Source organism: Bubalus kerabau, chromosome 3, assembly GCF_029407905.1.
Source record: "Bubalus kerabau isolate K-KA32 ecotype Philippines breed swamp buffalo chromosome 3, PCC_UOA_SB_1v2, whole genome shotgun sequence".
NCBI lineage: Eukaryota > Metazoa > Chordata > Mammalia > Artiodactyla > Bovidae > Bubalus > Bubalus kerabau.
In genome coordinates, this window is record NC_073626.1 from 49,538,659 (window position 1) to 49,565,899 (window position 27,241).

Below are 27,241 nucleotides of genomic sequence, written 5' to 3' on the forward strand. Positions count from 1 at the left end.
GGCATTAAGTGAGAGTAAAACAAATATCCAAAATCGAGAAATCAGAGATGACCCCCAGACAAATGGCAGTTACAAAATCAGGCAAATAATAATTAAAATAGTGGAATATACACATATACATATACAGCCATAAGCAATGTCAAAACAACCCAACAAAAATAGTTTAGTAGATTGATCTGGTGAACAAAGGAATATAAAATTATATTTACAAGTTATGAACAAAACTAACATACAATCTGGAAATCAAAACTATAGCAAGGTGCCAAGTGGAGAATAAAGCAATGAAAACAAAACTAATAAATATGTTGAGAGGAAAGAAAAGAAAGAATAGATATGCAAAGTTAAATAGATGTAGATGAAGATTTATATACATTAAAGATTAACTGCAATGGGAAAAGAATAGTAGGAAAATCAAACAAAGGAACAAATGTAGGGAAAATATTATAGGTTTTAAAAAATTAAAATTATAAAAAAGAAAAGAAAAAAAATAAAATGGAAGAAGAAAGAAAAAAAGAAGGAAAAAAAAAAAAAAAAAAAAAGGAAAACTCCACCAAGCTGCAAAAGCCCAATGTAGAGGCAGAGGTTTATAACAACAATAAAAGTGTGACTGAATATATACATATACATATACTCCCATGAATGAGTGAAGTCGCTCAGTCGTGTCCGACTCTTTGAGACCCCATGGATTGTAGCCTAACCAGGTTCCTCTGTCCATGGGATTTTCCAGGCAAGAATACTGGAGTGGGTTGCCATTCCCTTCTCCAGGAGATCTTCCCAACCCAGGGATTGAACCCAGGTCTCCTGCATTGTAGGCAGATGCTTTACCATCTGAGCCACCAGGGAAGATACCCATAAGCAATATCAAAACAGTCCAACAAAAATTAAGTACAATAGATTAACCCAGCGAACAGAGGGAAATTAAAATTATATCTGCCAGAACAAAGCTAACTAAAGCACAAACTGGAAAACAAAACTAAAGCAAGGTACCAATTGGGGAATAAAGCAATGAAAATAAAATTAACAAATATGTTTAGAGGAAAGGAGAGAAAGAAAGAATAGATATGCAGAGTTAAATAGAGGTAGATAAAGAAGATGTATATACATTAAAGATTAACTGCAAGGGGAAAAGAACAGTAGGAAAAGCAAACAAAGGAGTACATGTAGAAAAAAATAATAGGTTTTAAAAATTAAAAAAAGAGAAAAGAAAAAAAAATAGCAAAACTCCACAGAACAGCAAAAGCCCAATGTAGAGGCAGAGGTTTATAACAACAATCAAAATGTGACTGAGAAAAAAAAAAACCAAAACCTCAAAAGCTTAATTAGATTTCATAGTGCCAATAAAATCAACAACTACAACAGTGGGGGAGGGGGGAAGAAAAATCAAAAAGAATCTACAAAACAAGTCAAAACATAAGAATAATAAATGTCTTTCTTGAGTCATTGCTGTCAGTGTCCTTTCCCTCACTGGGAGCCGCAGTCTGCCTCACCTCCCTAGGATGGCCTCCAACACTGGGCTGGTCTCTGGACCTGCTGTGGGGGCAGCTCAGATTCTAATCTGGTCCTACTCCTGTGTGTTCTTGCCTCTAATGTCCACAGAACTAGTGTGTTTTCTTTTGTGGCAACTCTCAATGTTCTTTTATCTATTCCATAGACACACAGTCTGCCTAGTTGGTTGTGTGCATTTAATCTGCTGTTTGTACACCTGGTGGGAGGATTCTGGGTCTTCTTCCTTAGCTACACTGCCCCTGGGTTTCAACTGTGGTTTTCTTTCCACCTCTGCATGTGGGTCATCCACTGGGGTTTAGCTCCTGAGGCTGCCCTGGAGGACTTGGGTTTGCCCCTCTGAGGGCCAAGTGTGTAGGTGGTGCAGCTGCTTGGGTCACAGGGGTTCTGGCAGCACCAGGTACTCAGGGGAGTTGGCGGCTATGGCAGCAGGAAATATAGTGCTCTAGAAGGGTATGGTAACCAGTATTGGCCAATACACTCCAATATCCTTCCCTGAAGAAACCTCCCTGACAGAGAAGCCTGGCAGGCCACAGTCTACTGGGTCACAAAGAGTTGGACAGAACTGAGGTGACCCTGCACCCATAGATGCAAGACTTTTTTTTGCCTGTGGCAGTTCTGCCCCAGTGAGGATTGAGCATGAAGGTGGTGCAGCTGCTTGGCTTGCAGGGACCCTGGCGGTGCCAAGTGTGCAGGGACACAGACTACCTCTGCCGCAGGAGTTATGGCCCTATTTGAGTCTTTTTTTTTTTTTTTTTTTTTTTTTTTTGAGTCTCTTGTAGCTGGTGATCAGAAGGCCTCTTTGGCCAGTCTTTCTCCATAGTGCTGCCTATTCAGGTCATGGTCTTAGTTTTTTGAATACTGAGTTTCAAGCCAGCTTTCTCACTTTATTCTTTCACCCTCATCAAGAGGCTCTTTAGTTCCTTTTCACTTTCTGCCGTTAGAGTGGTATCATCTTCATATTTGAGTTTGTTGATATTTCTCCCAGCAATCTTGATTCCAGCTTGTGATTCATCCAGCTAGCATTTTGCATGATGTTGTTCAGTTGCTAAGTTGTGTCTGACTCTTTGTGACCCCCCATGGACTGCAGCATGGCAGGTTTCCCCGTCCTTCACCAACTTCCAGAGATTGCTCAAACTCTTGTTCATTGAGTCGGTGATGCCATCCAACCATCTCATCCGCTGTTGTCCCCTTCTCCTTCTGCCTTCAATCTTTTCCAGCATCAGGATCTTTTCCAAAGAGTCAGCTGTTTGCATCAGGTGGCCAAAGTTTTGGAGCTTCAGCTTCAGCATCAGTCCTTCCAATTCAGGATTGATTTCCTTTAGGATTGAGTAATTTGATATCCTTGCAGTCCAAGGCACTCTCAAGAGTCTTCTTCAACATGGCAGTTTGAAACCATGAATTCTTCAGTGCTCAGCCTTCTTTACAGTTCAACTCTCACGTCTGTACATAACTAATGGAAAAACCATAGCTTTGACTATATGGACCTTTGTCAGCAAAGTGATGTCTCTGCTTTTTAATATGCTGTCTAGGTTGGTCATAGCTTTTCTTCCAAGGAGCTAGTGTCTTTTAATTTCATGGCTGAAGTCACCATCTGCAGTGATTTTGGAGTCCGAGAAAATAGTCTCTCACTGTTTCCATGGTTTCCCCATCTATTTGCTATGAAGTGATGGGACTGGATGCCATGATCTTCATTTTTTTGATTATTGAGTTTTAAGCCAGATTTTTCAGTCTCCTCTTTCACCTTCATCAAGAGGCTCTTTAGTTCCTCTTTGCTTTCTGTCATAAGGGTGATGTCATCTGTATATCTAAGGTTATTGATATTTCTCCCATAATCTTCATCCAGCCCAGCATTTTTCATGATGTACTCTGCATACAAGTTAAATAAGCATTTTGACAATATACAGCCTTGACTTTCCCAATTTGGAACCAGTTTTATGTTCAGTTGTAACTCTTGCTTCTTGACCTGCATACAAGTTTCTCATGAGGCAGGTTAAGTCCAATATTCCCATCCGTTTAAGAATTTTCTACAGTTTCTTGTGATCCACACAGCCAAAGGCTTTAGTGTAATCAATGAAGCAGAAGTATATGTTTTCCTGGAATTCTCTTGCTTTTTCTATGATCCAATGAATGGTGGCAACTTGATCTCTAGTTCCTCTGCCTTTTCTAAATCCAGCTTGTACATTTGGAATTTCTCAGTTCAGGTAATACTGAAGCCTTGCTTGGAGGATTTTGAGCATTACCTTGTGAACATGTGAAATGAGTGCAATTGTGTGGTAGTCTGAACATTCTATGGCATTGCTTTTCTTTGGGATTGGAATGAAAACTGACCTTTAGTAGGTCAAGATGGACTGGGGAAACAGAGACTCTTGGAAGGCACCAAAAAACCTTGTGTACCCCAGGACCCAGGTGACAGGAGTAGTGACCCCACAAGAGACTGAGCCAGACTTGCTTGTGAGTCTTCAGGAGTCTCCGGTTGAGGTGTTGGTTGAGAGTGGCCTCCTGTGAGGTCAGGGACACTGACTCAGCAGTCCTGGGAGTTGTGGCATGCTGGCATAAGTCCTTTTGGAGGAGGTCACCCTAACCCCCCTCAGGCCAAACTATGGTGGGGGAACACAGCCCCATCCATCAGCAGAAAATTGGATTAAAGATTTACTGAGCATGGCCTTGCCCACCAGAGCAAGACCCAGTTTTCCAACAGCCAGTCTCTTCCATCAAGAAACTTCCATAAAACTCTTATCCTCATCCATTGAAGGGCCAACAGGATGAAAACCACAATCGTAGAAATGTAAGTAAACAGATTACATGGGTCACAGCCTTGTCTAACTCAGTGAAACTATGAGCCATGCGTAGGACCACCCATGATGGATGGGTCATGGTGAAGACAAAATGTGGTCCACTGGAGAAGGGAATGGAAAATCACTTTAGTATTCTTGCCTTGAGAACCCCATGAACAGTATGAAAAGGCAAAAAGATACGATACTGGAAAGATGAATACTCTAGGTCAGTGGGTGCCCAATATGCTAATGAAGATCAGTGGAGAAATAACTCCAGAAAGAATGAAGAGACAGAGCTAAAGCAACAACACCCAGTTGTGGATGTGACTGATGATGGAAGTTAAAGTCTGATGCTGTAAAGAGCAATATTGCATATGAACCTGGACTATTAGGTCCATGAATCAGCAAATTGGAAGTGGTCAAACAGTAAATGGCAAGAGTGAACGTTGACATTTTAGGAATCAGTGAACTAAAATGGACGGGAATGGGTGAATTTAATTCAAATCTACTACTGTAAGCAAGAATCCCTTAGAAGGAATAGAGTAGCACTCATACCCCACTCCAGTACTTTTGCCTGGAAAATCCCAAGGATGGAGGAGCCTGGTAGGCTGCAATCCATGGGGTCGCTAAGAGTCGGACACAATTGAGCGACTTCACTTTCACTTTTCACTTTCATGCATTGGAGAAGGAAATGGCAACCCACTCTAGTGTTCTTGCCTGGAGAATCCCAGGGATGGGGGAGCCTGGTGGCTGCCATCTATGAGGTCACACAGAGTTGGACACGACTGAAATGACTTAGCATAGCATAGCATAGCATAGCATAGTCAATGAGAGTTCAAAATGCAGTACTTGGGTGCAATCTGAAAAATGACAGAACGATCTCTGTTCGTTTCTAAGGCAAACCATTCAACATCACAGTAATCCAGTCTATGCCCCAACCACCGATACCGAAGAAGCTAAAGATGAATGGTTCACATGATGTACTCAGCACATTAGTTAAATAATCAGGATGACAATATACTGTCTTGTCATACTTCTTTCCTGATGTTGAACGAGTCACTTTTTCCATATCTGGGTTCTTTCTAACTTGCAGGGTAATTGCTTTAGAATTTTGTGCTGGTTTCTGCCATATATCAATGTGAATCAGCTGTAAGTATACATACATTCCTTCCTTCTTGAAATCTCCTCCCACCTTCCATCCTATCCCACCTGTCTAGATTGTCACAGAACACCAGTTTGAGCTCCCTGTATTATGAAGCAATTTTAACTGTTGCTTCTTGACCCGCATACAGGTTTCTCAGGAGACAGGTATGGTCTGGTATTCCCATCTCTAAGAATTTTCCAGTTTGTTGTGACCCACATAGTCAAAGGTTTTAGTTTAGTCAATGAAGCACAAGTAGATGTTTTTCTGGAATTCCCTTGCTTTCCGCATGATCCAGTGAATGTTGGCAATTTGATCTCTGGTTCCAGTGCCTTTTTCTAAAGCCAGTTTGTACATCTACAAGTTCTCAGTTCATGTACTGCTGAGACATAGCTGAAGGATTTTGAGCATAACCTTGCTAGCATGTGAAATGAGTGCAATTGTACAGTAGTTGCAATAATTTCTGCCATTGCCCTTCTTTGAGATGAGAGTGAAAATTGACATTGTCTAGTCCTGTGACCACTGCTGAGCTTTCCAAATTTGCTGACATACTGAGTGAAGTACTTTAACAGCATCATCTTTTAGGATTTGAAATAACTTGGCTCGAATTCCATCAGTGCCCCTAGCTTTGTTCATAGTAGTGCTTCCTAAGGCTCACTTGACTTCACACTCCAGGATGTCTTGCTGTAGGTGAGTGACCACACTATCGTGGTTATCTGGGTCATTAAGAAATTGTTTGCATAGTTATTCTGTGTATTCTTCCCACCTTTCCTTACTCTCTTCTGCTTCTGTTAGGTCCTTGCCATTTTTGTCCTTTATTGTGCTTATGTTTGCAGGAAATATTCCCTTTGTATCTCTAATTTTCTTGAAGAGATATCAAGCGTTTCCCATTCTATTTATTTCCTCTATTTCTTTGCCTTGTTTGCTTAAGAAGGCTTTTTTATTTCTCCTTGATATTCTCTGGAACTCTGCATTCAGACGTGTATATCTTTCCCTTTCTCCTTTGCCTTTCACTTCCATTCTTTTCTCGGGTATTTTTAAGCCTCCTCAGACAACCACTTTTCCCTCTTGCGTTTCTTTTTCTTGGGGATGGTTTTGGTCACCACCTCATGTATAATGTTACAAACCTCTGTCCATAGTCCGTCAGGCACTCTGTCTATCAGATCTAGTCCCTTGAATCTACTTGTCGCTTCCTCTGTATAATCCTAAGGGATTTGATTTAGGTCACCTGAATGGTCTAGTGGCTTTTTCAACTTTCTTCAATCAGAGCCTGAATTTTGCAATAAGGAGGTCACAATCTGAGCTACAGTCAGCTCCAGGTCTCATTTTTGCTGACTGTATAGAGCTTCTCCATCTTTGACTGCAAAGAATATAATCAAATCGGCTTTCAGTACTGACCATCTGGTGATGTCCATGTGTAGAGTCATCTCTTGTGTTGTTGGAAGTTAGTGTTTGCTATGACCAGTGCTTTCTTTTAGCAAAACTTCGTTGGCTTTTGCCCTGCTTCATTTTGTACTCTAAGGTCAAACTTGCCTGTTGTTGCAGGTATCTCTTGACTTCCTCCTTTTACATTCCAGTCCCCTATAAGAAAAGAACATCTTTTTCTGGTGTTAGTTCTACGAGGTCTTGTTGGTCCTCATAGAATTGTTTAACTTCAGCTTCTTTGGCATTAGTGATTAGGGCATAGACTTGGATTACTGTGATGTTGAATGGTTTGCCTTGGAAATGAACCAAGATCATTCTGTCATTTTTGAAATTGCACCCAAGTCTGATTTCAGACTCTTTTGTTGACTATGACTAACACTTCATTCCTTTTAAGGGATTCTTGCCCACAGTAGTAGTTATCTGAACTAAATTTGCCCATTCTTACCCATTTTTTTAAAAAAAATTTATTTTATTTTTAAACTTTACACTATTGTATTAGTTTTGCCAAATATCGAAATGAATCTGCCACAGGTATACACGTGTTCCCCATCCTAAACTCTCCTCCTTCCTCCTTCCTCCCTCCCCATACCATCCTTCTGGGTCGTCCCAGTGCACCAGCCCCAAGCATCCAGTATCGTGCATCGAACCTGGACTGGCAACTCATTTCATACATGATATTTGGAAGAATGGCATTGAAACATTCTTATCCATTTTAATTCACTGATTCCTAAAATGTTGACGTTCATTCTTGCCATCTCCTGTTTGACCAATTCTAATTTACCTTGATTCCTGGACTTAACATTACAGATTCCTATGCAATATTGCTCTTTACAGCATCAGACTTTATTTTCACCACCAGAAACATCCACAACTGGGCATTGTTTCTGCTTTGGCTCAGTCTCTTCATTTCTTCTGGAGCTATTTCTCCACTGTTCTTTAGTAGTATACTGGACACCTACCAACCTGGGGGACTCATCTTTCAGTGTCCTATCTTTTTGTTTTTTTTCATGCTGTTCATGGGGTTCTCAAGGCAAGAATGCTGAAGAGGTTTGCCATTCCCTTCTCCAGTGGACCACATTTTGTCAAGCCCTAACTAGCAGAGACATGACTTTCAGCCACTCAGTGTAGCTGGCTGACATGCCCAGTGTCCTGGTTGTTCCATTGCTGGTCCTCACTGAGCATTTAAATCTTCTCTGGCCATTGGGTGTCAGTCAACCTGGGGTCGGGGGTTGAGGCAAAGGTCCTGCTGGAGTGGCTTAGAATGGGGTCTGGGAAGGCTGAAGCAGGTATTGGAGGATGCTGAGGAGTGGAGGACACTCAGGCCTCACCACTGTTGATGGCCACCTTGGAGCTGATCAACAACCCAGGAGTCACTGTCTGGTTAAAGATCATGATGATTAGTAAATCTAGAAAATAAAATTTTATGGTTACTGCATTGTTTAATGAGGTGAACATTTTCTTTTCTCTAATGATGTCATGTGTCCATAGATAAAATATGACTTATGCTTGAATGAGACAGGATTCAGCATCCACTCTATTTCTGTTTTTATATATGTTAGACGACAGATATTATTTACATAGTAAACAGAGTAAAATGGAATAATATTTCATTGTTGTTGATAAGTTGTGTCTGACTATTTGCAACCCCAAGGACTGCACCACGACAGGCTTCACTATCTCCTGGAGTTTGCTCAAATTCATGTCCATTGAGTCAGTGATGCTATCTAACCTTCTCATCTTCTGCCAACCTTTTTTCTTTGCCTTCAGTTTTTCCCAGCATCACAGTCTTTTTCAATGAGTCAGTTCTTCACATCAGTTGGCCACAGTATTGGAGCTTCAACCTCAGCATCAGCCCTTCCAATGAATATTCAGGGTTGATTTCCTTTAGGATTAACTGGTTTTATCTCCTTGCAGTCCAAGGGACTCTCAAGAGTCTTCTCCAACACCACAGTTCAAAAGCATCAATTCTTTGGTGCTTAGCCTTCCTTATGGTCCAACTCTCACATCTGTACATGACTACTGGAAAAACCATAGCTTTGACTAACCAGACCTTTGTCAGCAAAGTGATCTGCTTTTTAATATGCTGTTTAGGTTTATCATACCTTTCCTTCCAAGAAGCAAACGTCTTTTAATTTCATGGCTGCAGTCCCTGCCCACAGTGATTTTGGAATCCAGGAAAATAAAATCTGTCAATGATTCCACTTTTACCCCTTCTATTTGTCCTAAAGTGATGGGACTGTGTGGATCACAATAAACTGGAAAATTCTGAAAGAGATGGGAATACCAGACCACCTGACCTGCCTCTTGAGAAACCTATTTGCAGGTCAGGAAGCAACAGTTAGAACTGGACATGGAACAACAGACTGGTTCCAAATAGGAAAAGGAGTATGTCAAGGCTGTATATTGTCACCCTGCTTATTTAACTTATATGCAGAGTACATCATGAGAAATGCTGGGATGGAGGAAGCACAAGCTGGAATCAAGATTGCCAGGAGAAATATCAATAACCTCAGATATGCAGATGACACCACCCTTATGGCAGAAAGTGAAGAGGAACTAAAGAGCCTCTTGATGAAACTGAAAGTGGAGAGTGAAAAAGTTAGCTTAAAGCTCAACATTCAGAAAACAAAGATCATGGCATCTGGTCCCATCACTTCATGGGAAATAGATGGGGAAACAGTGGAAACAGTGTCAGACTTTATTTTTTTGGGCTCCAAAATCACTGCAGATGGTGATTGCAGCCGAAATTAAAAGACACTTACTCCTTGGAAGAAAAGTTATGACCAACCTAGATAGCATATTGAAAAGCAGAGACATTACTTTGCCAACAAAGGTCCGTCTAGTCAACGCTATGGTTTTTCCAGTGGTCATGTATGGATGTGAGAGTTGTACTGTGAAGAAAGCTGAGCACTGAAGAATTGATGCTTTTGAACTATGGTATTGGAGAACACTCCTGAGAGTCCCTTGGACTGCAAGGAGATCCAACCAGTCCATTCTAAAGGAGATCAGCCCTGGGTGTTCTTTGGAGGGAATGATGCTAAAGCTGAAACTCCAATACTTTGGCCACCTCATGCGAAGAGTTGACTCATTGGAAAAGACTCTGATGCTGGGAGGGATTGGGGGCAGGAGGAGAAGGGGACGACAGAGGATGAGATGGCTGGATGGCATCACTGACTCGATGGACATGAGTTTGAGTGAACTCCGGAAGTTGGTGATGGACAGGGAGGCCTGGCGTGCTGTGATTCATGGGGTCGCAAAGAATCGGACACGACTGAGTGACTGAACTGAACTGAACTGATGGGACCAGATGCCATGATCTTAGTTTGATCATAATTTTTGATATATCAAAAATTTTATTTTATAATTTAGCTATTGACCACTGTTATGCCTACTTTTAATTTTATTTAAGGCAAAATATAGAAATGTGCTGACTTGTCAAAGCAGTTTTTAGTTAGTTTTTAGAATTATTAACATTCTCATTTCCTGGGAAATTCACCAGGAAATCTTTATCAAGGCTTCAAATACCTCTTAATCTTATCTGTTTTTCTTTCATTTACAGACTCCTGTGTATAGAGATAAGACTAGATGGCAACTCAGTAAAACCCAACCCTGCAAAACTGTGAAGTATGCATTTTAGTCTTTTTCACATTGGCTGTGAATGGAACATATCTGTTCTGAGAAGAATAAATTAATATTATTTGGAATAATTTTTCTATTTTAGAGTAGTACATCAATTGATTTGCAAACATCCTGTTTCCATTCATAAAGAAATGTACTGCTTTAAACTTGCGAATTAATGTGTTCTATGGAAATTCACAGCTAGAAGAAAAGGTCTTGGGCCAGCGGTAAGTTTGGAAGAGGTGGTAAGTAAGTGGATACTAAGTATACTAAGTAAGTGGATACTTAGCAGTAAGTATCCACTTGTAAGAGGTGGATAAAGGATTTTTAACATTATTTACAGTGAAGTTAAAATTGATTTTTTTTATTTACAGTGAAATTAAAAGATGCTTATTCCTTGGAAGGAAAGTTATAATCAACCTAGACAGCATATTAAAAAGCAGAGACATTACTTCACCAACAAAGGTCCATCTAGTCAAGGCTATGGTTTTTCCAGTTGTCTTGTATGGATGTGAGAGTTGGACTATAAAGAAAGCTGAGTGCCAAAGAATTGATGTTTTTGAATTGTGGTGTTGGAGAAGACTCTTGCGAGTCCCTTGGACTGCAAGGAGATCCAACCAGTCAATCCTAAAGGAAATCAGTCCTGAGTGTTCATTGGAAGGACTGATATTGAAGCTGAAACTCCCAATACTTTGGCCACCTGATGTGAAGAGTTGACTCATTTGAAAAGACCCTGATGCTGGGAAAGATTGAAGGCGGGAGGAGAAGGGGACAACAGAGGATAAGATGTTTGGATGGCATCACCGACTCAATGGATATGAGTTTGAGTAAACTCCAGGAGTTGGTGATGGACAGAGAGGCCTGGCGTGTTGCGGTCCATGGGGTCGCAAAGAGTCGGACACAACTGAGCAACTGAACTGAACTGAACTGACAGTGAAATCAAGAACATATTTCTATCAAGTTAATCTAAATGTAACATATGCATAAGATGAATGAATAAAGAAGCAGAGAAATGATTAAAAACAAACAGGAGGCTTTACTAAGACAAAAGTGAATATGGATTCAGTACCATTTCGGTACAAGTTAGTTATTTCTTCTATGCATCTGAATAAATGTTCGAGATATTATGAGATGCTACCTCACCTTCACATGTGTTCCTTTACCTGAGGCTGTAACACGGACTGGTTAGGGAAGTTTTTCACTTCCTTCCTAAAGTGTTGTGCCTTTTGGCAGTTGTCTAGGAATGAGAAAAGGGAAGTTGTTAGAGGAAATTTTTCTCACTGCTTTTGCTCCCTCTGAAAAAATATCTGAATTCAGAATACCCCAACTCTCTTAGCTTAGGTTCCCCTAAAGTGGAGCCTGAGACAGAGGCTTGCCTACAGGAGCAGTGAGGCAGGAGAAGGGGAGTTGGCCACTGCTACGGAAGCCTGGCTGTTGGCGCAGTGTTAGGACCACCTCTGTGAACAAGCGCGGGGGCAGCCTTTTTTTGCCTGTGTTGTGGCTCTAGGATCTTCCCACAGAGTCACCATCCTTACCTGTGGAATGTCGCCTGTGTGAGCTCCCACCCTGTCACAGTACCAGAGAAGCGGAGGCCAGGACCTTCCAGGCTGTGCCTGCAGGAACTGAACAAGGGAACAAGGGGTGAGGCCTGCATGAGGCCACAGAGGTGGCTTCTAGAGCCACACTGAGCCCCTTACAGAAACCCATAGGCTCAAAGAACGCATGAGGCCCCGTCAGTTCAGGAAGGCTTTGCTTAGACAAGAGGCTTGAGTTGTTTCTCTGGACCCTTAGAGGCTTCCATACCCTATAAGAAAGTATCTAAGCACAATTAGGAACATGTGGGGAGAATACCTTTCTTCTGTGAAGAGAAAAGAAAGTGATTGTTGAAGGGGAGGTGAGAAAGACTTTAATACCGGGACTTGTAGTATAATCCCAGGAAGGTCAGTTTTAAGGGTTGTACGAACTTGATCCCTTAAGAGTTTTCTTGACAACATATCCAGTGTTCTTCATGGGTTTGCACATCCACTTTGAAGTCACCAAAAACCCATGTAGAGAAATTCACCTTCAGAAAGAGGAACCCACCGTCCATTATCCCAGTGCGCAGGGCTTGTGCTGCCTGGTTCCAGCTCTCAGGCTTCTTGGCATGGAAGCATGAGATCTGAATTCTTTCTCCACATTTCCACCCACTTCTGCTCAGTCCTCTTCGCGGTATCTGCTTTGGCGTCTCCCATCCAATGTGTGACCTGAGTTCCTTCCTTTGTTCTCTCCTTAATCTCTGGTCTTTGTACTCTCCAGAGAGATCTCATTCACTTCCATGGATGTGGAATACTTATTTACCAAATATGTATCTTTAGCTCTGAATCCTCTCCCACAGCTGCAGACCTGGTGATACACCTGCTTCCTGGGTATCCTCCCTGGTAATGTCTGAGGATGGCTGGAACTGGCAGGCATTACTTCTGAATCTATGCTTCCCCCTAATTCCCTATTCAAGTGCATCATTATTCACTTTTTTGGATAAGTTGGAAAATTGAAAGACACCCTGGACATCCTCCTGCACTTTCCAATCAGAGTCTTTTATTTCTCAGATACTTTTGCATAGATCTGCTTTTCACCATCCCCATGCCACGAGGTGAGTCCAGGACTGCATTGCCTTTTGCCTGGATCAGACTAGCCTCCAAACTGGTCTGACTACCCCTATTCACTTCAGTCTTCCATTCTATTCCCCAAATTGCTCCCTAAGAGTGATCACACTAAAATGTAAACCAAATCATGTTACTCCCTTGCTTAAAATTCAATGAACTTACATTGCCGACAGAATAAAATTCCAGCTGTTTAGCATGACTTATAAAGTCCTTTATGATTTAATTCTAACTACTAGTGTTACCAAAACAAGCCATTATGCAAATACTGTTTTCACCACCTGGAATGCCCTTGTAAATATAATTGAGCTTATTAATATTGCACTGCGTTAAGGGGGCTCTTTATCTGGCTTTCCTTACTTTGGGAAACAGAATTCTTTCTGCTTCAGAATTCTTTCTAAAATATTTCAAGCACATAGGAAAGCAGAGAGACATAATGAGAAACACTGCCGAGCTTTGGCATAACTTAAAATCTTGACATGTTTGTTTCAGAAGTATTTTCTTTGTTAAGAAAGAGAGAAAAACAAATAACCACAAGATATCACTTATATATAGAAGGCAAATTTGTGTATCTATGAAGCAGATAGGAGAAGGCAGTGGCACCCCACTCCAGTACTTTTGCCTAGAAAATCCCATGGACAGAGGAGCCTGGTAGGCTGCAGTCCATGGGGTTGCTAGAGTTGGACACGACTGAGCGACTTCACTTTCACTTTTCATTTTCATGCATTGGAGAAGGAAATGGCAACCCACTCCAGTGTTCTTGCCTGGAGAATCCCAGGGACGGGGAAGCCTGGTGGGCTACCGTCTATGGGGTCGCACAGAGTCGGACACAACTTAAGCGACTTAACAGCAGCAGCAGCAGCATGAAGCAGACAGACTCACAGACATAGAGGACAGACCTGTGGTTGCCAAGACAGGGGCAGTGTGATATAAATTTGTATTATATACATTTGTATAACTGGTTCACTGTGCTCTACAGAAGAAATCACAACATTGCTTGACACTACTTCAATAAGATTTTTAAAAAGTCGTCACAGATACAGTTCAGACCTCCACCCTTCCCTTCCAATACTCCCTATCCAGAGGTAGCCACCTTACTAAATTTGGTATTTATCATTTTGTACTTTTACTCTGCTGCTTTTGTCACCAGAAATCCTATACAGTATCTTGTCACACACTTTCGAGCTTTATGCAAGTGGTGTTACATGGTAGGCATCCTGCAACTTGCTTGTTGGCTCAACAATGCTTTGAGGTTTATCCAAGTTGATAAATGAGACTCTAATTCTGGAGGCTATTAGTATTCTACCGTATGAACAGACCGTAGTTTATACATTCATTCTCTTTTACTGGATGTTTAGGTTGTTTCCAATTTTCCCCTGTTACAAATAATGCTGCAGTGAACATTTCCCATTCATCTCTCCCTGTGTACACATGGATCACTAGGTTGTACGGCTAGTATAGGTTAACCAGGTTATATACTTCGAATAGCATTCCTAGTAGAAGGATATGTACATCGTAAACTTTACTATCTAGTTTTCTCCCAAAATTCTTCAAGAAATGTTAGTATAAATTTTTCTTCAAAGGCAGTAGAACCTTGACTTTAATACTCAGATAGGGTCCAAGTATGAACCTAGTCCAAGTATAAAACAGAACAACACAACGTGAGGTAATGAAGCTAGCATAAAGTTATCAGAGAACTTTGGAAATGATCACAGCTGTATTGAATTATGAGCATTTCAGTACCTACTCTGTGTGTACGAGTGTGTATGTTTTGTTTGGAGTTCTATGGTTCTGGTATGTCTCCAGGTTCTTTGGGTGAACTGGCATTGATGGCGTTCTAAAGAATTAGCTTTCTTTTGAGAGCTCAGGTTCTAGGAACTGTTTCTGTTCATTCATGCAGTCAGTCAGTAAGTTTTTATTGTGTGTCCGCTCCACAGCTGGCACCATTCTGAGAGCTGGCGGTATATGAGTGAAGACAGGAGACAGAACCTTGACCCTCACAGAGCTTACATTCTGGTAGAGGTGGGCAAACAAACACATACACACAAAAACACGTAATATGTCAGCTGGTAGTATGAGCAATTTAGGAAAAGCAGGAAAAGAGGATGAGGGAATGCTGGAGTAAGGTAATGGAGTTGCTTTTTCATAAAAAGAGGTCATGGAAGACTTTGACACAAAGGTGATATTTAAACAGGTCCTAAAGAAAGTGAGAGAGCAAGCCATGCATTTCCAGGATGGAAGAGCTTTGGAAGTAGAGGGGAGAGTATGCCCAAAAATTCTGACATGGGGACTGCTTTGCAAGGGTGAGGATCAGCAGGGAGGCTGGAGTGGCCGAGACTGAGTGAGCAGGGAGAAGGGGGTGAGGTTGGGGTAACAGAGTTGGGAAGAAGCTGTTGATTTTGCTCTGACTTGGGCGGGAAGCCATTGGAGGGATTGGAGCCCAGGACTGCCATGATCATATCTGAGTTTTTGAACAATCACTCTGGTCCTAAGAACAGAAGCGGGGAGATCAATTGAGGAGGCTGTTAGAATAGTCTCAGTGAGGCGTGATTGTGGCTTGGACCATGATTTGGGCAGTGGAAGTGCTGAGAGAAGGTCAAATGATGGGTGTATTTTGAAAGAGATTTTGGGTTGAGTTGGATGTGGGATGTCAGAGAAAGAAAAGAGTCATGGGTGATGCTGGGGTTTCTTCTGTGAACGAAGGAAAAGTGGAGAAACTAGTAACCGAGACGGGGAAGATCAGAGCAGTAACAGGTTGGGAGGAGTAAGCAGTTTCTTCTGGGTTATGGTAAAGCTAAGATTCCTACAAGACTCCCAGAAATGTTTAGTGAGCAGTGAGATATTCATGGTTGAGGTCTAGGCTAGAAGTATACATGTGGGAGTCATCGACACTCAGATGTTTTTGAAAGTGTGAGATTGAATGAGCTATGCTAGGAAGTTAGTTTGAGTAGAGCTGAGCTGTGGAGGGCTGAATCCCAGGCTCCCCAACACTTAGAATGACAGGAAATGAGGAGGAGACACAAGGTGATGGAAGGCAAGTCTTAGAGGTAGGAGGAGAGTCTGGTGTCCCAGAAGCCACAGGAACAATGTGTTTCAAGAAAAAGGATGTGGTAATTCTATTAAATGTTGCTGGAAGATCACATTTTTAAGGATTGAAATTCATTATAAATTCTACAACATAAGGATTATTGGTGACCTTGACAGAAGCTATCTCAATGGAGTGGAGGAATCAAATGCCTCTTTGAAGCAGGTTCAAGGGAAAATGTGAAGAAAGGGATTGGAGAAAAAGAAAATAGGCTACTCTTTCAGGGAAGAGTTTATTGGGAAGCCTCTGTTAATGCTTAGGGTCTAAATTTAAGACCCCCAGACAGCTGAATGGCAACCTGACTCTTGCTATATTAACACACTCAGTGACCTTGGCAATAGCAGTCTGGTTGTTTCCTCCATTTATTTCCTTCTCATTGTTGGCCTTATCTGCAGGGCTCTACATAAGTGTGAATTCTTGGATGAAAAAATTATTCTTGACTTCCTGAATGTTTTTAGTATAACCATATCACGTTATAATCACATTGCTTCCCTGGCGGCTCGATGGTAAAGAATCTGCCTGCCCGTGTAGAACCCGCAGTTTCAAGCCCTGGGTTAGGAGATCCCCTGAAGAAGAAAATGGCAACCCACTCCAGTATTCTTCCCTGGGGAATACCATGGACAGAGAAGCTTGGTGGGCTACAGTCCACACGATCACAAAGAGACACGACTTAGCAACTAAACAACAGGCGTGGTGACTTTAGGAAAATAAGTGTCGTGACTTGCAGGGCCCTCAGTGCTACTTACAGAATGTGCCTAGTACTTAGTAATGTTCAGGTAATACTGGTTGAATAAAACAGAATGATTTTTTAAAAATGTAGGGCTCAGGCCTTCTGTTGCATTTAAACCTGTGCCCTTTTATTTCTGTAGGGAAGGGAGAAATAGTCTTCACCCTCAGAGAAGCCAGAAAGTGGATGATTGTGGAGGGTTTGGCCAAGCCTGGTTTTTATTTATTTATTAAAAAAATTTTAAATTTTATATTGGAGTATAGATGATTTAAAATGTTGTGTTAGTTTCACGTGTATACAAAGTGATTTAGTTATACACGTTCATATTTCTATCCTTTTCCAGATTATTTTCCCATATAGGTTAGTACAGAGGGATAAATTAGGAGGCTGTGATCAACACATACACACTATATTTTGTTCTTATCCCAGGTTCTCCTAGCTGAAGTTAGAGGGGGCCTCGCTGATGTCCACCCTGAGGGCCCTGCCTGGTCTAGCGTCTCCCACGTGCTCCATCGTGGTGATGGTGCTGTGGCAGGTGACCCTGGAAGGTGCCTTCCTCACGCACCATTAGCTCAGACTGAGGGCTCCATTAGTGTTTCACTCAAGCAGCTGTATTTTCCTAATGTGCCTTCACCAAGCACCGATGCCATTTCATTCCCAGAGTCGTTTCAATTAGATTCCAAGTGGCCTTTTATTGCACTTTGCAAGTTTTGAAATGACAAATTATTTCTACATTCAATCTGCTGTTCTTTCATTTTCTCTGATTCTTCATGGCTGAAAGCCCCTGGGCGATTTTTTATGTGTTATTTGGCCAACTGGAAGTTGTCTGAAATATAGTTGGACATCATTCCTAAAGAATATTCTCCTTTTGTCTGTACTCTCTATGCTTATTCTTTGGTTTCTACTATTAATTAGCAAATTCATTTCCTGATATCCACAATAAGGTTAGAATAAATGTGCCGAGTTAGGTATCCAGCAAAGCCAATGTATTCAGAGTGGTAACAAGAGACCAATTCTAGGCTGATAAACACCATTAAAAGGAAAAGATAAATCAAATCTTACTGCTTTAGTCAGCAGGTTTTATTCTACAGAAAGAATCCAAGCTGAAACACAGCTGTAATTTGGCACCTTAGCTCAAAGTGACTCTTTGTGTTTTTCTCAAGGAGCAGAGCATCGAATCTGCATGCTGCTGTTCAGACACACCGTAAGGACTGCCACCTTCACCTGGGTTGTTCCGAAGGCCCATAAGTCTTGGTAACGTGGTGGATTTCAATGCACAGCCATGAGTTCCACAGGGCATTAATTCTGCTCCATTGCTTGTCCATTTGAAATAAAAAGTGTCTGTGAATACATTATACTTGGGCACCTCTAAACCCCTCCTTAGTTTGCTGGCATTCTCAAGGTCACTCATCTCCTTTGCTATCATTATTTGAGCATCCAGAGCACCTTTGAAGTTTGCTGCTATTATGTCCCTTTTTCTTTTATCTTTGACAGCTGCATCAGCTCCTACTCTTGAGGGAATTAACATTGCCTTTTGTTCACAAAGCAAGATTATTTGGAAAGGTCAATGGATATAGCACATCAGTCTGGTGTATTTCTAGAGAGACATGCCTGCCACATTTCAGTGATTCCCTGGGTTAAAGGTACAGCTTGTTTATGATGAATATCCACATAGAAATGATCATTGTAAATTTGAAAGAAACCAATTTCATTTAGAAGATTTTATGAGTGGCTCTGTTAGAGGAAAGAAAGAGAATCACCCCATTGCTACAGAGCTGGCTGTATGGGGACTGTATGCTTGGGTAGGGTATGCTTGTTTTCATCTAGCTTCCCTCACCAGGTTTTTCTATTTCTTTTCTTTAAAGATTTTTTTTGATGTGGACCATTTTTAAAGTCTTTATTGAATTTGCTACAATATTGCTTCTGTTTTGTTTTGATTTTTGGCCATGAGTCATGTGATATCTTAGCTTCCCACCCAGGGATCTAACCCACATCCCCTGCATTGGAAGGGGAAATTTTAATCATTGGACCACCAGGTAAGTCCCTGAACAAGTTTTTCTTGACTGGGAAAGTCACTGTTGCTTTCCCAGTCATGTTTTCAATGCACATAGGGAGTTAACTAAATATTATTTTCACTTTTATTAGGCATTTCCATTTCAGTGATTTGGATTAAACCATGGTGAATCTAATATTATATTTCCTCTTACTTTTTGTATTAGTGGATATTGTCTTATGATATTGATTCTACCAGTGGTTAGATCAGAATACAAATTGTAAAAGATGAAATTTTGAACCAGGAAAAGTAAAAAACATATGTAACTCCTGAGGGTAAATAGAGGTAGATGGACATGAAGCTGGAGGCTGTAAGAAATCATATTTTCAGCAAGAAGCATCTGAATCATGCCAGTAGGACACCACTTGATCAGAAATTCCTTTGTGTTAGAGGCAGATGCATATTTTACCAAGAGCAATGGTAGCTCACCCAGGCTTAGAAAGTGAAGAATAGATAGAGACCAAGTATTGGCATTTTTAACATTTACTCCTCCTTTCATTTTGTCAGCAAACCTCCATAGTACCATAGATGTATGACAGGACTTTAGGAAAATAAATGTAACAGCTCAGGCTAATAACCTTAATTGCACTTGCCCTTTGTTGTAATGCTGGAGCTGTTAACAGTTTGACCTTTTCGTAGGTTGTGGTACATGGAGTAGGGAGGATGGTTAGGCTGTGTGAATTGGCTTGTTCAGGGTGCTAGCAATGTCAGAAAGTTCCTTCTGTGACACTGATGAAAACTGGTCTTTATTTGTTCTACAAACAAGGTAAGCACATAATTTACCATCCAAAGTAGGAGAATTTTGAAAGTAAGCAGGGGTGCTATTAATAATTAAATTAGGACACAGCCAACTTCATATTGTCAGAGATTTTAATTAGAAATGAAATGACTTTAAAATATTCCCGTTCTTGTGAAACACTTTTTTGTCTATGTTGTAACAGAGAACTGCTGCTGCTAAGTCGCTTCAGTGGTGTCCGACTCTTTGTGACCCCATAGATAGCAGCCTACCAGGCTCTGCCGTCCCTGGGATTCTCCAGGCAAGAACACTGGAGTGGGTTGCCATTGCCTTCTCCAATGCATGAAAGTGAAAAGTGAAAGTGAATTCACCTAACATGGACTTGGTAAAAAAAAAAAAAGTACTTTTCATTACTCTAGGAGGTGGGTCAAAAAGGATCTTGCTAATTTTATCAAGGAGTATTCTGCCTATGTTTTTCCTATGTTTAAGTTTTAATTAGGTCCCACTTGTTTAATTTCATTTTTATTTCCATTACTCTAGGAGGTGGGTCATGAGGATCTTGCTTTGATTTATGTCATTGAGTGTTCTGCCTATGTTTTCCTCTAAGAGTTTTCTAGTTTCTGGGCTTACATTTAGGTCTGTGATCCATTTTGAGTTTATTTTTGTGAATAATGTTAGGAAGTGTTCTAATTTCATTCTTTTGCATGTGGCTGTCCAGTTTTCCCCGGGCCACTTACACACGAGGCTGTCTTTTCTTCACTGTGTACTCTTGCCTCCTGTGCTATAGATACTGTGGCCACAGGCTCAGGGCTGATCCCCGGGCTTCCTGTCCTGTTCCAATGGACTATGTTTCTGTTTTTGTGTCAGTACCATGTCTTGATGACTATAGCTTTGTAGTATAGTCTGAAGTCAGAGAATTTGATTCTTCCGGCTCCATTTTTATTTCTCAGGATTGCTTTGATTATCTGGGGCCTTGTGCTCCCATGTTGTTGTTCACTTACTGAGTCATGTAAGTGACCCATGGACTGTAGCCCACCAGGCTCCTCTGTTCATCGCATTTTCCAGGCAAGAACACTGGAGTTGGTTGCCATTTCCTTCTCCAGGGGATCTTCCCAGATTAGGGGTCAAACCCATGTCTCCTACATTGGCAGGCAGGTTATTTACCACTGAGCCGCCAGGGAAGCCCTTTGTGTTTCACAAATTGTAAAATCTTTTGTTCTAGTTCTGTGAAAAAAATGCCCCTGGTACTTTGATAGAGACTGCAGAAAAAGTACTTTTTGTGGAAAATGCTGAAAATTTTTTATCTAGGGACAATAAATATTGGGCTATGAAAAGAAACATTTACTTTGGGTTTATCTTAAGACTTAGGTCTAAGCCTATTAAGTCAAGTTGGAAGACACAGACCTGTTCTTCCCAGCTAAAGGACAGTGACTCAGAATGTGTTACTGAGTTTTTGGGGAAGAGAAGGTCCTGAAGGACTGGTGATGGAGAATCAGGCATCTGTCAGTTCAGCAAAGGAAGAACGTACAGGAGAAAAGCAAACTTGAGGACAGGAAGAGCAGTCAGAATGGCAGCAGAGACAAAGGAGCTGCCATCCTTCCCCTTTGCTTTCTCGTGAAGACGGAACCATCACAAGACTGGCTTGCTTGGGGGTTCTGGAGGATCTGGAAATGCTGCCCTTGGAAGAGGCCAAGGAATTTCTTCAGCCCAGTGGATGAAGCAAACAACCTCTAATTGGATTTTGATGGCAGATGAAGTGTGAAATTGTATGCTGGCTATTCCTTATGTGGCTTTTCCTCTTTATTATATATTTTTTTATTTAACTGGTAGAAAACATGCCTGACCTGTTTGTCAGCTGTTTTCAGCAGGGCAGGTTGGACACTGGAAATGGACTGGGATGTAAGAGCTGAAGTTATGAAACTGGTTTGATCCTTACTGAATATTATAATCACCTGAGGAGCCCGGGCCCCTCTTACTGTCTTACTTCACTGCTCTGAGCTAGGACATGGGTAACTACAGTTTAAGAAAGATTCTCAGGTAGTTCTACTATGTAGCCAAGCTTGTGAACCACTAAGTCAGAGTGTCTTATGCAGCAACAATCCACAAAATTAATTTACTGAATGAAATTAATTGACTAATGAGATTAATTAATGTTAAGCTTTCATAGCTTAACCTGCATGTCTATAGTTCATTACCCTGGTTGCTCAGGCGCAGGTGGCTGGTGAGATTCTCTCACCTTTTATTGATCTGAACAAGGTTTCATTTTGGTTCCACTTTTGGAGGATAGTTTCACTGAGTATAGCATTGTATGTTAACAAGCTCTTTCTTTCATTACTTTAAAGATATCATTCTATTGTTTTCTGGCCAGCAGGATTTTATATCTGGAAGTCAGCTGTAATAATTATCTTTTTAAAATAAATATGTGTAATTTCCTCCTCTCTAGCCTTAGCATTACCTCTTTGTCATTTATTTTAAGCAATTTGATTATGATGTACCTTTTTAATGTTACTTCTTGGAGTTTATTGAGCATCTTAGATCTGCTGCTTTATGAAAAAAGTGAAAGTATTAGTCACTCAGTCGTGTCTGACTCTTTGTGACCCCATGGACTGTAGCCTGGCAGGCTCCTCTGTCCATGGAATTTTCCAGGCAAGAACACTGGAATGAGTAGCCATTCATTTCTCCAGGGGTTCTTCCCAACCCAGGGATCAAGCCTGGGTATCTTGCATTTGCAGGCAGATTCTTTACTGTGTGAGCCGCCGTGGAAGACCCTGCTACTTTACAGTTTTCATCAAATTTCAACCACTGTTTCCTTAAATATTTTTTCCTGCCTTTGCTCCTTTTATGGGACTCCAATTGCATATATTTTAGACTAATTAATTTTACTTACTAATTTATTAATTTATTTTTAGTAGACTATTTTTTAGGGTAGTTTTAGATACACATAAAAGTGCAGGGAAAGTACATAGAATTCCCATACAACCTTGTGACCACATGTACGCACCCTCCAGAGTGGACACTTGTTTCATTGGATAGTCATTAATAGTTTATTACCACCCAAAGTCTATAGTTGGCATTAGGACTCCCTCTTGGTATTGCACATTCTTTGTATATATTTGACAAATGTATACCCTATAATGTAACATATATCCAATATTGTACTATTATACAAAATAGTTTCAAGGGATTCCCTGGTGGCTCAGTGGTAAAGAATCTGCCTGCTAATGCAGGGCACGTGGATTTTACCCCTGGGCCAGAAAGATGCCCTGGAGAAAGAAATGGCAACCTGCTCCAGGATTCTTATCTTGGAAATCCCAAGGACACAGGAGGCTGGCAGGCTATAGTTCATTGGATCACAAAAGAGTTGGATATGACTTAGTGACTAAACTGAAATGCAAAAGTAGGAAGTCAAGAGATACCTGGAGTAACAGACGAATTTGTCCTTGGAGTACAAAATGAGCAAAGGCTAACTGAGTTTTGCAAAGAGAAATGCACTGGTCATAGCAAACACCCTCTTCCAACAACGCAAGGGAAGACTCTACACTTGGACATCACAGGTGGTCAATCCAGAAATCAGACTGATTATATTCTTTGAGCCAAAGATGGAGAATCTCTCTACAGTTAGCAAAAACAATACCGGGAGCTGACCGTGGCTCAGATCATGAAGTGCTTATTACCAAATTCAGACTTAATTGAAGAAAGTAAGGAAAACCACTAGATCATTCAGGTATGACCTATATCAAATCCCTTACAATTATACAGTGGAAGTGACAAATCAATTCAAGGGATTAGATCTGATAGACACAGTGCCTGAAGAACCACGGATGGATGTTTGTGACACTGTACAGGAAGCAATGATCAAGACCATTCCCAAGAAAAAGAAATGCAAAAGGCAAACTGGTTGTTTGAAGAGGCCTTACAAATAGCTGTGAAAAGAAGAGAAGCGAAAAGCAAAGGAGAAAAGGAAAGATATAAGCATCTGAATGCAGAGTTCCAAAGTATAGCAAGGAGAGATAGGAAAGACTTCCTCAATCATCAATGCTAAGAAATAGAGGAAACAATGGAATGGAAAAGACTAGAGATCTCTTCAAGAAAATCAGAGATACCAGGGGAATATTTCATGCAAAGATGGGCTCCATAAAGGACAGAAATGTCATGGACCTAACAGAAGCAGAAGATATTAAGAAGAGGTGGCAAGAATACGCATAAGAAATATACAAAAAAGATCTTCATGACCTAGAAAACCATGATGGTGTGATCACCCACCTAGAGCCAGACATCCTGGAATGTGAAGTCAAATGGGCTTTAGGACACATCACTACAAACAAAGCTAGTGGATGTGATGGAATTCCAGTTGAGCTATTTCAAATCCTGAAAGATGGTGCTGCGGAAGTGCTACACTCCATATGCCAGCAAATTTGGAAAACTCAGCAGTGACCACAGGATTGGAAAAAGTCAGTTTTCATTCCAATCCCAAGAAAGGGCAATGCCAAAGAATGCTCAAACTACCACACAATTGCACTCTCTCATATGCTATCAAAGTAATGCTCAAAATTCTCCAAGCCATGCTTTAACAGTATGTGAACCGTGAAGGATTTAGAAAAGGCAGAGGAACCAGAGATCAAATTGCCAACATCCCTTGGATCATCAAAAGAGCAAGAGAGTTCCAGAAAGACATTTATTTCTGTTCTATTGACTATGCCAAAGCCTTTTACTGTTTGGATCACAACAAACTGTGGGAAATTCTTCAAGAGATGGGAATACCAGAACACTTGACCTGCCTCCTGAGAAATCTGTATGCAGGTCAGGAAGCAACAGTTAGAACCAGACATGGAACAATGGACTGGTTCCAAATTGGGAAAGGAGTATGTCAAGGCTGTATATTGTCACCCCGCTTATTTAACTTATATGCAGAGTACATTATAAGAAATGCTGGCCTGGATGAAGCACAAGCTGGAATCAAGATTGCTGGGAGAAATATCAATAACCTCAGATACGCAGAATGACACCACCTTTATGGCAGAAAGTGAAGAGGAACTAAAAAGCCTCTTGATGAAAGTGAAAGAGGAGAGTGAAAAAGTTGACTTAAAACACAACATTCAGAAAACTAATATCCTGGCATGCAGTCCCATCACTTCATGGCATATAGATGGAGAAGCAATGGAAACAGTGAGAGGCTTTATTTTCTTGAGCTCCAAAATCACTGCAGATGGTGTCTGCAGCCTTGAAATTAAAAGAGACTTACTCCTTGGAAGAAAAGCTGTGACCAACCTAGACAGCATATTAAAAAGCAGAGACATTACTTTGCCAGCAAAGGTTTGTCTAGTCAAAGCCATGGTTTTTCCAGTAGTCATGTATGGATGTGAGAGTTGGACTATAAAGAAAGCTGCATGCTGAAGAATTGATGCTTTTGAACTGTGGTATTGGAGAAGACTGTTGAGAGTCCCTTGGACTGCAAGGAGATCCAACCAGTCTATCCTACAGGAAATCAGTCCTGAGTATTCATTGGAAGGACTGAAGCTGAAGCTGAAGCTCCAGTACTTTGGCCACCTGATGCTAAGAACTGACTCATTGGAAAAAACCCTGATGCTGGGAAAGACTGAAGGCAGGAGGAGAAGGGAACAACAGAGGATGAGATGGTTGGATGGCTCACTGGTTCGATGGACATGAGTTTGAGTAAGCTCCAGAAGTTGGTGATGGATGGGGAAGCCTGGTGTGCTGCAGTCTATGGGGTCAGAAAGTCTGACACCATTGAGTGATAGGACTAAACGGAGCTGAACTAGTGACTAAGCAACCACAAAATGGTTTCACTGCCCTAAAAATCCTCTGTGCTTGTCTGTACACCCCTCCCTCCCTACAGCCTCTGGCAACCCCTGGTCTTTTGACTTTTTCCATAGTTTTGCCTTCTCTAGAATGCTATAGAGTTAGAATCATACAGTATATAGATTTTTCAAATGAGCCTCTGTTACTTGGTAAAATGCACTCAAGTTTCCTTCATATCTTTTTGTGACTTGACAGCTCAGTGCCTTTTAGCACTAAATAATATTCCATAGTCTGGCTGTATGACAGATTGTTTATCCATTCACCTCCTGAGAGACGTCTTGATTACTTCCAACTTTTGACAATTATGAATAAAACTGCTGTATACATCCATGTGCCATTTGCAGGTTTTTGTGTAGACATAAGTTTTAAACTCATTTGGGTAAATACCATGGAGTGCAATTGTTGGGTTATAGGCTAAGACTGATTCATTAGTCACTCAGTCACGTCTGACTCTTTTCCACCCCGTGGACTGTAGCCCAACAGGCTCCTCTGTCCATTGAATTCTCCAGGCAAGAATACTGAAATGGGTAGCCATTCCCTTCTCCAGGGGATCTTCCCAACCCAAGAACTGAACCTGGGTTTCCTGCACTGTAGGCAGATTCTCTACCATCTGAGCCACCAGGAAGCCCTGTTTAGTTTTATAAAAAAACTGCCCAACAATCTCCCCCCATGGATGTGCCATTTTGCATCCTTATCAGCACTGAATGAGAGCCCCTCTTGCTCCGTATCCTCACTAGCATTTGGTATTTTCAGTGTTTGGGATTTTGGCCATTCCTATAGGTATCTTGTGTACTATTTTTCAACTACTTTATTTTTCTTCTGACTTTTTAAACTGTTTATATATTAGGGGTATCAGCTGCGCTCTGATGTAAATTGCAAATATTTTTTTCCTGGTTTATCATTGTAATTTCTCTTTGGAGTTTGCTTATAGCATTTTTTTTGCCTTACAGTCTTTATTTTTAATTTTTCAAAATTATCCTTTTTAATTTTATTACTTCTGGACATTGAGTCATGGTTAGGAACTTCTTCCCCTTTTCCAGGTAATAGAGGAATTTACTCACATCTTATTATAGTAGTTCTGTCAATTTGCCCCCCTTCCTTTCTTCCTTCTTTTCTTCCTCCCTTTTTTTCCTCCCTTCCCTCCCTCCCTCCCGCCTTCCTTCCACCTTCTTCTCTCCTTCTCTCCCTTTTGCCTTCCTTCCCATCCATCTACATCTAGATATCTAATTCATTTGGAGTTTTTCTTGGTGTATATTGTGACATACAGATCCAATGATACAGTCTTCCAAATGACTATTCAGTTTCTCAATACCATTATTAATATTTCCATTTTGCCCTCCCCCGCTGATTTGAGATACTATCTTTATTACATAATAAATTCACATACACACATAGGCCTATTTCTACATACTTTTGACCCATTGTTTTTCAAAGACTATCCATTGATTTTTCTGGATAGCACAGAATTTTAAATATAGATGCTTTATAATAGTATTTTAATATCTATTTGAGTTAACCTCTCTCATTTTTTTCCTTTTTTTCCCCAGGTTTTCTTGGCACTTTTTCTTTTTCACTTTTTTTTTTTTTGAAACGTATATAGATTTGCTGATAACAGCACATTTACAGGGAAAGTAGGAAGTTACCTATAATTTACATTTATTGATCTCACTCCATGCCAAGCACTGAACTAAGCACAATTGTATTGAAAATGAAAAAG

At 40.9% G+C, this 27,241-nt stretch overlaps 1 long non-coding RNA gene across 3 annotated transcripts in view; it reads left to right on the forward strand.

Moving 5' to 3' along the window:
- Window positions 1-26,571, forward strand: part of LOC129646100 (uncharacterized) — a 47,360-nt gene extending 20,789 nt beyond the window's left edge. For 2 of the 3 annotated variants that reach the window (XR_008711693.1, XR_008711691.1), the window contains 2 exons: window positions 10,406-10,691; window positions 10,839-26,571. This is a non-coding gene — a long non-coding RNA (uncharacterized LOC129646100). The remainder of the gene's footprint in view (window positions 1-10,405; window positions 10,692-10,838) is intronic. The other variant, XR_008711692.1, reaches the window with a different exon arrangement.
- The last annotated feature ends 670 nt before the right edge of the window (window positions 26,572-27,241 follow it).